This window comes from Cryptomeria japonica, unplaced genomic scaffold (assembly GCF_030272615.1).
Source record: "Cryptomeria japonica unplaced genomic scaffold, Sugi_1.0 HiC_scaffold_24, whole genome shotgun sequence".
NCBI classification, from domain to species: Eukaryota; Viridiplantae; Streptophyta; class Pinopsida; order Cupressales; family Cupressaceae; genus Cryptomeria; species Cryptomeria japonica.
In genome coordinates this window covers 242,501-257,500 of record NW_026728846.1, presented here as the reverse complement: position 1 = coordinate 257,500, position 15,000 = coordinate 242,501, and the positions used below count along the sequence as shown (strand labels likewise).

Genomic DNA, 15,000 nt, shown 5'->3' with positions numbered 1-15,000 from the left:
CGCACCTCGCTGCCCACCACGGTGCGCAACGCCGGTGGGCACCCGGGAGTGCTTCGAAGTGTGCTCCAAGGTGCTGCGTGCACGTTGTCGGAGCCCGGTTTGCCCCGGGTGCGCACCTCGCGTGCACCTTCGTCGGGGTGGGCACCTTGGCTGGGTTTGCCCCGGCTGCGCTCCGAAGCGGGGTTATTGGAGCGCCGCCTCTTTTTTTGTCGGAGCGTTTGGTGGGGTTTCTCGCATTGGCTCTTCCGAGGCCCGGTTGCCACCCTGGCGCGCACGAAGTCGGAAGTAGGGTTAATTGCCCGGGTGCGCACCTTTGCCAGGGTGGGCACCTTACCTGGGCTGCGCACCAGGGCGGGCTCAAGATGGCACGCGCGTTCCGTTTTTTTCACTATCTTTCAAAACGGAAATTTTAAAATCTCCTTTTTTTTTTGCCTTTTCTGGAAATTAGTGAAGGCAGCGCATCAAAGGTGCGCACCTCGCTGCCCACCTTGGTGTGCTCTGAGGTGCGCACCCGGGAGCGCTACGAAGTGTGCTCCAAGGTGCGGCGTGCACGTTGTCGGAGCCCGGTTTGCCCCGGGTGCGCACCTCGCCTGCACCTTGGCCGGGGTGGGCACCTTGGCTGGGTTTGCCCAGGGTGCGCTCCGAAGCGGGGTTACTGGAGCGCCCCCTCTTTTTTTGTCAGAGCGTTTGGTGGGGTTTCTCGCATTGGCTCTTCCCAGGCCCGGTTGTTGGGTGCGCTCCCACCCTGGCGCGCGCGAAGTTGGAAGTTGGGTTAATTGCCCGGGCGCGCACCTTCGCCAGGGTGGGCACCTTGGTGCGCACACCTTGGCTGGGCTGCGCACCAGGGCGGGCTCAAGATGGCACCAGCATTCCCTTTTTCTCACTATCTTTCAAAACGGAAATTTTAAAATCTCGTTTTTTTTTTGCCTTTTATGGAAATTAGTGAAGGCATCGCATCAAAGGTGCGCACCTCGCTGCCCACCTTGGTGTGCTCCGAGGTGCCCACCACGGTGCGCAACGCCGGTGCGAACCCGGGAGCGCCCCGATGTGTGCTCCAAGGTGCGGCGTGCACGAAGTCGGACCCCGGTTTGCCCCGGGTGCGCACCTCGCGTGCACCTTGGTGCGCACACCTTGGCTGGGTTGCGCGGCCTGGTGGGCACCATGGTGCGCACCAAGGAGCGCTCCGAAGTGTGCTCCAAGGTGCGGCGTGCACGAAGTCGGAGCCCGGTTTGCCCCGGGTACGCACCTCGCGTGCACCTTCGCCGGGGTGGGCACCTCGGCTGGGTTGCGCGCCCTGGTGCGCACCAAGGAGCGCTCCGAAGTGTGCTCCAAGGTGCGGCGTGCACGAAGTCGGAGCCCGGTTTGCCCCGGGTGCGCACCTTCGCCGCGGTGCGCACCATGGCGTGCACGAAGTCGGAGCCCGGTTTGCCCCGGGTGCGCACCTCGCGTGCACCTTCGGCGGGGTTGCGCGCCCTGGTGGGCACCATGGTGCGCACCAAGGAGCGCTCCGAAGTGTGCTCCAAGGTGCGGCGTGCACGAAGTCGGAGCCCGGTTTGCCCCGGGTGCGCACCTCGCGTGCACCTTCGGCGGGGTTGCGCGCCCTGGTGGGCACCATGGTGCGCACCAAGGAGCGCTCCGAAGTGTGCTCCAAGGTGCGGCGTGCACGAAGTCGGAGCCCGGTTTGCCCCGGGTGCGCACCTCGCGTGCACCTTCGCCGCGGTGGGCACCATGGCGTGCACGAAGTCGGAGCCCGGTTTGCCCCGGGTGCGCACCTCGCGTGCACCTTCGCCGGGGTGGGCACCTCGGCTGGGTTGCGCGCCCTGGTGCGCACCAAGGAGCGCTCCGAAGTGTGCTCCAAGGTGCGGCGTGCACGAAGTCGGAGCCCGGTTTGCCCCGGGTGCGCACCTCGCGTGCACCTTCGCCAGGGTGGGCACCTCGGTGCGCACACCTTCTCAATGTTTTCTTGCCTTTTCTGGAAATTGGTGAAGGCAGCGCATCAAAGGTGCGCACCTCGGTGTGCTCCGAGGTGCGAACCCGAGAGCGCTCCGAGGTGCCCACGAAGTCGAAAGTCGGGTTAATTGCATTGTTTTCCCCGGGTGCACTCCGAGGTGCGCAACATCGGCGCGCACCAAGGAGGGCTCCGAAGTGTGCTCCAAGGTGCGCACGATGGCGTGCACCTCTGGTGCGCACGATTCGGAGCTCGGTTTGACCGGGGTGCGCACACCTTGGCTGGGTTGCGCACCTTTTGTGCGCTCCAAGGTGCGCACGAAGTCGGAGCTCGGTTTGCCCCGGGTGCGCACCTTCGCCAGGGTGCGCACCTTGATGCGCACGCCTTGGCTGGGCTGCGCACCTTGGTGGGCGCCATGGTGCGCACCTTTCGTGCGCTCCAAGGTGCGCACGAAGTCGGAGCTCGGTTTGCCCCGGGTGCGCACCTTGGTGGGCGCCATGGTGCACTCCGAGGTGCCCAAGATTGGTGCGCACCAAGGAGCGCTCCGAAGTGCGCTCCAAGGTGCGCGCGAAGTCGAAAGTTGGGTTAATTGTCCGGTTTGCCTCGGGTGCGCACCTTGCGTGCACCTTCGCCAGGGTGGGCGCCTTGGTGCGCACACCTTGGCTGGGCTGCGCACACCTTGGCACCCGCGTTTCCTTCATTTTAAATTTTTTTTTTTTACAATCTCTCAAGTGGGAAATTCTATAATCTCAACTTTTTTTGCCTTTTCAGGAAACTTTTGAATGGAGCGCATCATTGGTGCGCTCCGAAGTGTGCTCCAAAGCTCTCTCCAGCTGCGTGCACCTGCCCCGGCCGCGCACCCGGCCCCGCCCAGCTTCGCTCACCTGTCCCGGGCGTCTGGTGCGGAACCTTAGAGTAAGAAACATCACCGTGCACCTTGGCCAACGTGCGCGACTCGACCGAGCGCGCACTGGCCGAGGTGCACACCGATTTCACCTGGGTGCGCGCGCAGCACCTCGGGCGCACCGGGGTGCGCGCACAACGCCCGGGTTGCACCGTGGCCTGTGTGCTCGGGGTGCCTCGGGTGCGCGCTCGGTGTCGCCCCCGCGCGCGCGGTAGTGCGGGCAGCGCACCCCGGCCCGGCCCGGCCCCGACGAGAACGCAAACGGGCAAAAGGTTTATTCAAATAGCATTGCGACGCCCGGCGAAAAACTAAAAAAGGGTGCAACACCGGGACTTCCCGGGAGGTCACCCATCCCAGTACTACTCCGGCCCAAGCGCGCTTAACTGCGGAGTTCTGATGGGATCCGGTGCACTAATGCTGGTATGATCGCACCCGTTATGAGCTTGTCGCAGTGTGTACTTAGCAAACCGCGACCCACGTGCGAATCCACCCCGGCCACCCACCCCCGTCGAGGTGCACACCCTCCCTCGCGAAGTGCGCCCCGTTCGCCAAGTGTGAGCCCTGCCCGGGTGCGCGCACCTTGCTAGGGCGTCGGGTGTGCACCCGGCCCGGCCTACGTGCGTGCACCTGGAGGGGGCGTCGTGTGCGTGCAGTGTCCCGTCTGCAACGCGGTGCCCACACACCACCTCGGGCGCAACGACCTGCGCTCACATGTGGGCCGAGTGCACCTTGGTGCATGTTCGGGGCGCCTCGGGTGCACGCTCGATCTTGCCCCGGTGCACCAAGGCGCTCGGTTTGCCCCGGGTGCGCACTTGGTGCAAGGTGGGCACCCAAAATAGGGATCAAGCACCAAAACACAAGTTTCGGGATGCAAAATGGGACCCAAGGACCACAAATGCGTTCCAAGACCCATGATGGGTCCACGAGAACAAAAATGTGTTCCGAGACTTAATAAACAAATATTGGGTTTTAGGAGAAGAAACATGCTCTGATGCCCAAAACGAGAATCGACCCCGAAAAGGCCACAGGCCAAAAGTGGGATGCGAGACAAAAAAAAATGGGACCCGAGGACCAAAATTGGGTTCCCAGGTCGAAGACAGGGCAACCGGACAAGAAACGACCTCTAAGGCTCGAAATGAGTCCCGACGACTAAAACTTGACAAGAAGCACCCATCAGGCACCCAACTCGACACCCATGGGATGCCGACCCACCCGGGCTTCCACCTAGCACACCTTGGCACCCACCCACCCTCGCACCCAACCTCGCACCCAACTTAGCACCTTTGAACCCACATTGGCACTCACCCTGACCCTGGCACCTTGGAACCCACATTGGCACTCACCTTGACCCTGGCACCCACCTTTGCACTCACCTTGGGACCCACCCTGGCTCCCACCTCGGCACCCACCCAGACACCCACCTTGGTTCCTTGGCACCCACCTTGGATCCTTGGCACCCACCCCGACACCCACCTTGGCACGCAACTTGGCTACTTGCCACCCACCTTGGCTCCTTGACGCCCACCCCGACAACCACCCCGTGACCTACCCTGGCTAGGGTTGGTGCACACCCACCCTGGTGCCCACCTTGGCACCCACCCTATGACCCACCTTGGCACGCACCTTAGTACCCACCCCGTTACCCACCCTAGGACCCACCCCGTGACCCACCTTGGCCAGGGTGGGTGCACCCACCCTGGTGCCCACCTTGGCACCCACCCATCCTAGCACCCAGCCTGTGACCGGGCTTGGAACCCAACCTTGCACCCGCACCCGTCTTGGCCAGTGTGGGTGCGCACCCATCCTGGCACCCACGTTGTGACACACCCTTTAACCCACGCACCCTAGCACCCACGTTGGCACCCACCTTGGAACCCAACCTAGCAACTTGGCACCCACCCCGTGACCCACCTTGGCATCCACCATAGCAGTCGCCGACTTGGCACCCACCTCGGCACCCACCTTGACACTTGTGGACCCACCTTGCCACTCACCCTAGCATCGACCCATCCTAGCACCCACCCTGGCACCTTTGCACCCTAGCACTCACCCATCCTAGCACCTAACCTGTGACCCACCTTGACACTCACCCTCGCACCCACCTTGGAACCCAACCTAGCACCCACCCACCCTGACACCAACCCTAGCACCTACCCACCCTTGCACCCACCCTGTGACCCATCTTGGCACCCACCCATCCTACCACTCAACCTATCACCCACCTTCTCACCCACCTTGGCATCCACCTTAGCACCCACCCACACTGGCACCTTGGCACCCACCTCGGGCAAGGTGGGTGCACACCCACCCTGGCACCCAATTTAGAACCCACCGAGCATGTTACCCACCTTGGCACCCACATTGCAGCCCACCCTAGTACCCACCCTATGACCCACATTGGCATCCACACCCTAGCACCCAGGCACCTCGACACCCGCCTTGACACCCACCCTAGCACTGAACCTGTGACCCACCTTGGAACTCACCCTAGAACCCACCCACCCTGTGAACCACCTTGGCATCCACCTTAGCACCCACCCACCTTGGCACCCACTCTAGCACTCACCCATCCTAACACCCAACTTGTTACCCACCTTGGCACCCGCCCTCGCGTCCACCTTGAAACCCATCCTAGCACCCACCCACGCAGGAGCCCACCTTGGCACCCAACCTAACACCCACGCATCCTGGCACCCAACTTGTGACCCACCTTGGAACCCACCCTAGTACCCACCTTTGAACCCACTATATCACCAACCCACCTTGGCACCCACCCTATGACCCTCTTTGGAATCCACCCTAGCACGCACCCACCCTGGCACCCACCATGGAGCGCACCCTAGCACCCACCCACCTCGGCACGCACCTCAACACCCACCTTGGTGTGCGCACTGCGCCAACCTCTCAAAGACCCTATGTGGTGCGCTCCAAAGTGTACACCTTTGGTGCGCTCCAAGGTGCGCACCTTTGGTGCACACCGAGGTGCACACCAAAGTGTGCACCGAGGTGAGCACCAAAGTGCACTCCAGGGTGCACACCAAGGCGTGCACCTTTGGTGCGGTCAATGCAAACGAATTCGGAAGTTGGGGTCGATGTCCTAATCGCTGCTGCAGACTACACGTATGAGAATCGGACAAATAGCTTTATATAGGGGAGGTGTTGCGTTTGATGGGTCGACTCCCCTGGTTGTGTGCACTGCACCAACTTCAAAGACCCTGTCTTGTTTAAGAAGTCAAAAGTTGGGGTGGATGTCCTAATCATTGCTGCAGTCTACGCATGTATGAGAATCAGACAAATAGCTTATATAGGGGAGGTGTTGCATTCGGTGGGTTGACTCCCCTGGTTGTGCGCACTGCGCCAACCTCAAAGACCCCGCATAGCAGAAGAAGTCGGAAGTCGGATTTTGGTGAGCACCAAGGCGTGCACCTTTGGTGCGGTCAACGCAGACGAATTCAGAAGTTGGGGTGGATGTCCTAATCGTTGTTGCAGGCTACACATGTATGAGAATCAGACAAATAGCTTATATAGGGGAGGTGTTGGGTTTGATGGGTCAACTCCCTTGGTTGTGCGCATTACGCCAACCTCAAAGACCTTGTTTTCGTTAAGAAGTCAAAAGTTGGGGTCAATGTCCTAATGGCTCCTGCAGGCTACACATGTATGAGAATCGGACAAATAGCTTATATAGGGGAGGTGTTGGGTTTGATGGGTCGACTCCCCTGGTTGTGCGCATTACGTCAACCTCAAAGACCTTGTTTTCGTTAAGAAGTCAAAAGTTGGGGTCGATGTCCTAATTGCTCCTGTAGACTACACATGTATGAGAATCAGACAAATAGCTTATATAGGGGAGGTGTTGGGTTTGATGGGTTGACTCCCCTAGTTGTTCGCATTACACCAACCTCAAAGACCTTGTTTTCGTTTAGAAGCCGAAAGTTGGGGTCGATGTCCTAATTGCTCCTGCAGGCTACGCATGTATGAGAATCAGACAAATAGCTTATATAGGGGAGGTGTTGGGTTTGATGGGTCGACTCCCCTGGTTGTGCGCATTGCGCCAACCTCAAAGACCCTGCATTGCGGATGAAGTCGAAAGTCAGAGTTTGGTGTGCTACAAGGTGTGGTCGAAGGTGCTCACCTAGGTGTGCACCTTTGGAGCACAGGAAAAGTGCCCTCCAAAAGTGCGCACCTTTGGAGTGCACAAAAGTGCCCTCCAAAAGTGCGCACCTTTGGAGCGCAGAAAAGTGCCCTCCAAAAAGTGCCCTCCAAAAGTGCGCACCTTTGGAGCGCAGAAAAGTGCCCTCCAAAAAGTGCCCTCCAAAAGTGCGCACCTTTGGAGCGCAGAAAAGTGCCCTCCAAAAAGTGCCCTCCAAAAGTGCGCACCTTTGGAGCGCAGAAAAGTGCCCTCCAAAAAGTGCCCTCCAAAAGTGCGCACCTTTGGAGCGCAGAAAAGTGCCCTCCAAAAAGTGCCCTCCAAAAGTGCGCACCTTTGGAGCGCAGAAAAGTGCCCTCCAAAAAGTGCCCTCCAAAAGTGCGCACCTTTGGAGCGCAGAAAAGTGCCCTCCAAAAAGTGCCCTCCAAAAGTGCGCACCTTTGGAGCGCAGAAAAGTGCCCTCCAAAAAGTGCCCTCCAAAAGTGCGCACCTTTGGAGCGCAGAAAAGTGCCCTCCAAAAAGTGCCCTCCAAAAGTGCGCACCTTTGGAGCGCAGAAAAGTGCCCTCCAAAAGTGCGCACCTTTGGAGCGCACAAAAGTGCCCTCCAAAAGTGCGCACTTTTGGTGCGCACCAAGGCGCTGGTTCGGTCGTTGCAGGCGAGTTCGGAAGTTGGGGTCGATGTCCTGAGCGGAGGTGCAAACTACACAGGTGTCGGAATCGGACAAATAGCTTATATAGGGGAGGTGTATGCTTCGATGGGTCGACTCCCCAGGTTGAGCGCACCGCGCCAACCTCAAAGACCCTACGGTATGGATGAAGTCGGAAGTTGGGTCCGATGACCGATTCGATTAGTAGGTATGCTCATGAGGTCGGAATTTGGGTCCGATGACCTGCCATGTGCAGGAAGGCGAATGTTGACACTGTGCGTTGCAAGGTGCACACCAAGGCGCTGGTGCGGTCTTTTTAGTCGAGTTCGGAAGTTGGGGTCGATGTCCTGATCGGAGGTGCAAGCTACACAGGTGTGGGAATCGGACAAATAGCTTATATAGGGGAGGTGTATGCTTCGTTGGGTCGACTCCCCGGGTTGAGCGCACCGCGCCAACCTCAAAGACCCTACGGTATGGATGAAGTCGGAAGTTGGGTCCGATGACCGATTCGATATGTAGGCATACTCGCGAGGTCGGAATTTGGGTCCGATGACCTGCCACGTGCAGGAAGGCGAATGTTGGCACTGTGCGTTGCAAGGTGCGCACCAAGGCGCTGGTTCGGTCGTTGGAGGCGAGTTCGGAAGTTGGGGTCGATGTCTTGATCGGAGGTGCAAACTACACAGGTGTGGGAATCGGACAAATAGCTTATATAGGGGAGGTGTATGCTTCGTTGGGTCGACTCCCCGGGTTGAGCGCACCGCGCCAACCTCAAAGACCCTACGGTATGGATGAAGTCGGAAGTTGGGTCCGATGACCGATTCGATATGTAGGCATACTCGCGAGGTCGGAATTTGGGTCCGATGACCTGCCATGTGCAGGAAGGCGAATGTTGGGACTGTGCGTCGCAAGGTGCGCACCAAGGCGCTGGTGCCGTCGTTGCAGTCGAGTTCGGAAGTTGGGGTCGATGTCCTGGTCAGAGGTGCAAACTACACAGGTGTGGGAATCGGACAAATAGCTTATATAGGGGAGGTGTATGCTTCGATGGGTCGACTCCCTGGGTTGAGCGCACCGCGCCAACCTCAAAGACCCTACAGTATGGATGAAGTCGGAAGTTGGGTCCGATGACCGATTCGATACGTAGGCATATTGGCGAGGTCTGAATTTGTGTCCGATGACCTGCCATGCGCAGGAAGGCGGAATTTGGGTCCGATGACCGAGTTGATGGCGTGCCATGCGCAGAAAGGCGGAATTTGGGTCCGATGACCGAGTTGATGTTGATGGCCCGCCATGCACAGGAAGGCGGAATTTGGGTCCGATGACCGATTTGAAGGCGTGCCATACGCAAAAAGGCGGAGTTTGGGTCCGATGACCGAGTTGATATTGATGGCCCGCCATGCGCAGGAAGGCGGAATTTGGGTCCGATGACCTGACATACGCATGGAGTCCGACTCGGGGGCCGATGTTCGATTCGATGACTTGCATTGTGGGTAAAGTCGGAAGTTGTGGTCTTTGACCCGATTCGATGACCAGACTTCGGCTGCTTGAGAATCGGACAAATAACTTATATAGGGGAGGTAGTGTTCTCGAGCATCCTCCCCCCGTGCCCGTTTATGTCGATTGATGCTGGTGCTCGACTGGTTGGAGCGCTCGGATGCAAAAATCTTGCACCAGGATTTATCGATTGTGATGGACACGGCAAGTCTCCTGATTGCTATGCAGGAGCTCATCGTGAATCTCTATGCGGCCTTGGTATGGACTCGACCTGCGGAATGGTTCGGCAATGGTAGTCGCTCCAACACGTCCTTGCAATGGCCACAGAGGTGATTCGACTAGAGCTCCAGTCTAGCTTTTGGGTTGCTTGGCGGACTGGTATAGCCGCGATCGAGTTCCGGCCATGAACGTTTTAGATAGCTCTTGGGCTTTCTGGGACGGAAGTCGGAAGTTTGGGCTGTTGTCCGATTTGATGACCATTCTTCGGATGTGTGAGAATCGGACAAATAACTTATATAGGGGACTGTGTTGTCTCACGCAGCCCCCTCCGTGCCCCTCTATCTCGACCGATGTTGGTGCTTGAAAGGGTTGGGATCGCTCGGATTTATAAACGTGCACCACCATTTGTCGAGTGTGAGGGACGCGGCAGGTCTCCTAAATGCTATGCGGGCGCTCTCTGAGAATCTCTATCCGGCCTCGACACAGACTAGTCTTGCTGAATGGTTTGGCACTGGTAGTCGATCCAACACGTCGTTGTTGTGGCCGCCTAGGCGATTCGATTCGAGCCCCCGTCTAGCTTTTGGGTTGCTTGGCGGATTTTGCCCTATCCGCAAGTGAGCTCGGTCCCTAAACGTTCGAGAAACCCGATTGCTATGCGCCGACTCTCTTTCTTGCGAGCCTCCATCTAGCTTTTGGGTCTCTACGGAACGGAAGTCGGAATCTGGGACCGTTGTTTGATTCGACGAGGCAGACTACGGTTGTGCGAGAATCGGACAAATAACTTATATAGGGGAGGTGTTGACTGGAGCATTCTCCCCCGTGCCCCTCTAACTCGACCAATGCTGGCGCTCGAACGGTGGTAGCGCTCGGATTTTCATTGAGCGCCAGCATTGGTCGATTTAGAGGGGCATGCGAGATTCCCGAATGCTATGCGAGGGCTCTAACGGAAATGTCTATTGGTTTCGGTATGGATGCAATTGCGAGTGGTTCGGCAAAGGTAGTCGTTCCGATGCGTCCATGTCGTGGCCAAATCGATAATTCGATTTGAGCCCTCGTATAGCATTTGGGTCTCTCGATGTGATTCCGCATTCCAGTCCCTTTGGGCACTGCTTGAGCCGCATCCCAGGGGGTTCCCTTCCCAATAATCTGCCTCGCAACCCGATTGCTATGCGGTGAGGCTCCTCGGCCGCCTCGGAACTATCTGTGTATCAGACGCATCGCGGGATAAGGGGTTGGCAACGGTAGTCGCCCCAAGCGCGTCCGATGCTTGGACCATTCCGAGGCGGCCCTGAAGCCTCTTCCGTCTAGCCGTTGGGTCCTTCTCGCCGCATCCCTCGCCTCGCACCCCGATTGCTATGCGGTGAGGCTCCTCGGCCGCCTCGGAACTATCTGTGTATCGGACGCGTCGCGGGATAAGGGGTTGTCACTGGTAGTCGCCCCAAGCGCGTCCGATGCTTGGACCATTCCGAGGCGGCCCTGAAGCCTCTTCCGTCTAGCCGTTGGGTCCTTCTCGCCGCATCCCTCGCCTCGCACCCCGATTGCTATGCGGTGAGGCTCCTCGGCCGCCTCGGAACTATCTGTGTATCGGACGCGTCGCGGGATAAGGGGTTGTCATTGGTAGTCGCCCCAAGCGCGTCCGATGCTTGGACCATTCCGAGGCGGCCCTGAAGCCTCTTCCGTCTAGCCGTTGGGTCCTTCTCGCCGCATCCCTCGCCTCGCACCCCGATTGCTATGCGGTGAGGCTCCTCGGCCGCCTCGGAACTATCTGTGTATCGGACGCGTCGCGGGATAAGGGGTTGTCACTGGTAGTCGCCCCAAGCGCGTCCGATGCTTGGACCATTCCGAGGCGGCCCTGAAGCCTCTTCCGTCTAGCCGTTGGGTCCTTCTCGCCGCATCCCTCGCCTCGCACCCCGATTGCTATGCGGTGAGGCTCCTCGGCCGCCTCGGAACTATCTGTGTATCGGACGCGTCGCGGGATAAGGGGTTGTCACTGGTAGTCGCCCCAAGCGCGTTCGATGCTTGGACCATTCCGAGGCGGCCCTGAAGCCTCTTCCGTCTAGCCGTTGGGTCCTTCTCGCCGCATCCCTCGCCTCGCACCCCGATTGCTATGCGGTGAGGCTCCTCGGCCGCCTTGGAACTATCTGTGTATCGGACGCGTCGCGGGATAAGGGGTTGTCACTGGTAGTCGCCCCAAGCGCGTCCGATGCTTGGACCATTCCGAGGCGGACCCGAAGCCTCTTCCGTCTAGCCGTTGGGTCCTTCTCGCCGCATCCTTCGCCTCGCACCCCGATTGCTATGCGGTGAGGCTCCTCGGCCGCCTCGGAACTATCTGTGTATCGGACGCGTCGCGGGATAAGGGGTTGTCACTGGTAGTCGCCCCAAGCGCGTCCGATGCTTGGACCATTCCGAGGCGGACCCGAAGCCTCTTCCGTCTAGCCGTTGGGTCCTTCTCGCCGCATCCCTCGCCTCGCACCCCGATTGCTATGCGGTGAGGCTCCTCGGCCGCCTTGGAACTATCTGTGTATCGGACGCGTCGCGGGATAAGGGGTTGTCACTGGTAGTCGCCCCAAGCGCGTCCGATGCTTGGACCATTCCGAGGCGGACCCGAAGCCTCTTCCGTCTAGCCGTTGGGTCCTTCTCGCCGCATCCCTCGCCTCGCACCCCGATTGCTATGCGGTGAGGCTCCTCGGCCGCCTTGGAACTATCTGTGTATCGGACGCGTCGCGGGATAAGGGGTTGTCACTGGTAGTCGCCCCAAGCGCGTCCGATGCTTGGACCATTCCGAGGCGGACCCGAAGCCTCTTCCGTCTAGCCGTTGGGTCCTTCTCGCCGCATCCCTCGCCTCGCACCCCGATTGCTATGCGGTGAGGCTCCTCGGCCGCCTTGGAACTATCTGTGTATCGGACGCGTCGCGGGATAAGGGGTTGTCACTGGTAGTCGCCCCAAGCGCGTCCGATGCTTGGACCATTCCGAGGCGGCCCCGAAGCCTCTTCCGTGTAGCCGTTGGGTCCTTCTCGCCGCATCCCTCGCCTCGCACCCCGATTGCTATGCGGTGAGGCTCCTCGGCCGCCTTGGAACTATCTGTGTATCGGACGCGTCGCGGGATAAGGGGTTGTCACTGGTAGTCGCCCCAAGCGCGTCCGATGCTTGGACCATTCCGAGGCGGCCCCGAAGCCTCTTCCGTGTAGCCGTTGGGTCCTTCTCGCCGCATCCCTCGCCTCGCACCCCGATTGCTATGCGGTGAGGCTCCTCGGCCGCCTTGGAACTATCTGTGTATCGGACGCGTCGCGGGATAAGGGGTTGTCACTGGTAGTCGCCCCAAGCGCGTCCGATGCTTGGACCATTCCGAGGCGGACCTGAAGCCTCTTCCCTCTAGCCGTTGGGGCTTTCTCGCCGCATCCCTCGCCTCGCACCCTGATTGCTATGCTGTGAGGCTCCTCGGCCGCCTTGGAACTATCTGTGTATCGGACGCATCGCGGGATAAGGGGTTGGCAGTGGTAGTCGCCCCAAGCGCATCCGATGCTTGGACCATTCCGAGGCGGCCCTGCAGCCTCTTCCGTCTAGCCGTTGGGGCCATCTCGCCGCATCCCCCACCTCGCACCACGATTGCTATGCGGTGAGGCTCCTTGGCCGCCTCGGAACTATCTGTGTATCGGACGCATCGCGGGATAAGGGGTTGTCACTGGTAGTCGCCCCAAGCGCGTCCGATGCTTGGACTATTCCGAGGCGGCCCTGCAGCCTCTTCCGTCTAGCCGTTGGGGCCATCTCGCTGCATCCCCCACCTCCTCGGCCGCCTCGGAACTATCTGTGTATCGGACGCATCGCGGGATAAGGGGTTGGCAGTGGTAGTCGCCCCAAGCGCGTCCGATGCTTGGACTATTCCGAGGCAGCCCTGCAGCCTCTTCCGTCTAGCCTTTGGGGCCATCTCGCCGCATCCCTCGCCTCGCACCCCGATTGCTATGCGGTGAGGCTCCTCGGCCGCCTGGGAACTATCTTCGTATCGGACGCATCGCGGGATAAGGGGTTGTCACTGGTAGTCGCCCCAAGCGCGTCCGATGCTTGGACTATTCCGAGGCGGCCCTGTGGCCTCTTCCGTCTAGCCATTGGGGCCATCTCGCCGCATCCCCCACCTCGCACCCCGATTGCTATGCAGTGAGGCTCTTCGGCCGCCTTGGAACTATCTTCGTATCGGACGCATCGCGGGATAAGGGGTTGTCACTGGTAGTGGCCCCAAGCGCGTCCGATGCTTGGACTATTCCGAGGCGGCCCTGCAGCCTCTTCCGTCTAGCCGTTGGGGCCATCTCGCCGCATCCCCCACCTCGCACCCCGATTGCTATGCGGTGAGGCTCCTCGGCCGCCTTGGAACTATCTTCGTATCGGACGCATCGCGGGATAAGGGGTTGTCACTGGTAGTCGCCCCAAGCGCGTCCGATGCTTGGACTATTCCGACGCGGCCCTGTGGCCTCTTCCGTCTAGCCGTTGGGGCCATCTCGCCGCATCCCCCACCTCGCACCCCGATTGCTATGCGGTGAGGCTCCTCGGCCGCCTTGGAACCATCTTCGTATCGGACGCATCGCGGGATAGGGGGCTGTCACTGGTAGTCGCCCCAAGCGTGTCCGATGCTTGGACCATTCCTAGGCGGCCCTGAAGCCTCTTCCGTCTAGCCGTTGGGGCCTTCCCGCCCCATCCCTCGCCTCGCACCCCCGATTGCTATGCGGTGAGGCTCCTCGGCCGCCTTGGAACCATCTGTGTATCGGACGCATCGCGGGATAAGGGGTTGGCACTGGCAGTCGCCCCAAGCGCGTCCGATGCTTGGACCATTCCGAGGTGGCCCTGAAGCCTCTTCCGTCTAGCCGTTGGGGCCTTCCCGCCCCATCCCTCGCCTCGCACCCCGATTGATATGCGGTGAGGCTCCTCGGCCGCCTTGGAACTATCTGTGTATCGGACGCATCGCGGGATAAGGGGTTGGCACTGGTAGTCGTCCCAATCGCATCCGATGCTTGGACCATTCCGAGGCGGCCCTGCAGCCTCTTCCGTTTAGCCGTCGGGGCCTTCCCGCCGCATCCCTCGCCTCGCATCCCGATTCCTATGCGGTGAGTCTTCTCGGCCGCCGCGGAACTATACCTGTTATTGCTACTGCATCCTTCGGCTGGTAACCTCCTCTGCCGCCTTGGAACGTTCTCTTTGTCGGACGCGTCGCGGGATAAGGGGTTGGCACTGGTAGTCGCCCCAAGCGCGCCCGATGCATAGACCGCTCCGAGTCGACCTTGCTTTCAGCCTCTCACATGCATAGACCTCTCTGAGTCGACCCTGCAGCCTCTCACGTTTAGCCTTTGGAATCTCGCCTCACAACATGATTGCTATCCTTGATGCATCCCTTGCCTCGAGCCCTGATTGCTTTCTTGGCTGCATCCCTCCTCTCCTCACAGCCCGGTTGTCATCACTGCTTCATCCGTCGCTTCATGCATTCTGGCTGCTGGGCCCTTCCCACCGCACACCTCGATTGCTATCTCTTCTGCATCACACACCCCGATTGCTATCTCTGCTACATCCCTCGGCTCTCACTTCTGCATCCTTCGCCTCACACCTCGATTGCTATCAATGCTGCATCCGTAACCTCACACCCCGATTGCTATGCGGGGAGGCT

At 59.8% G+C, this 15,000-nt stretch overlaps 1 non-coding gene across 1 annotated transcript; it reads right to left on the bottom strand.

Moving 5' to 3' along the window:
• Positions 1-3,167: 3,167 nt before the first annotated feature.
• On the bottom strand, positions 3,168-3,286 carry LOC131861352 (5S ribosomal RNA). The gene has a single exon (XR_009360427.1). It is a non-coding gene; the product is annotated as a 5S ribosomal RNA (ribosomal RNA).
• Between the last annotated feature and the right edge of the window lie 11,714 nt (positions 3,287-15,000).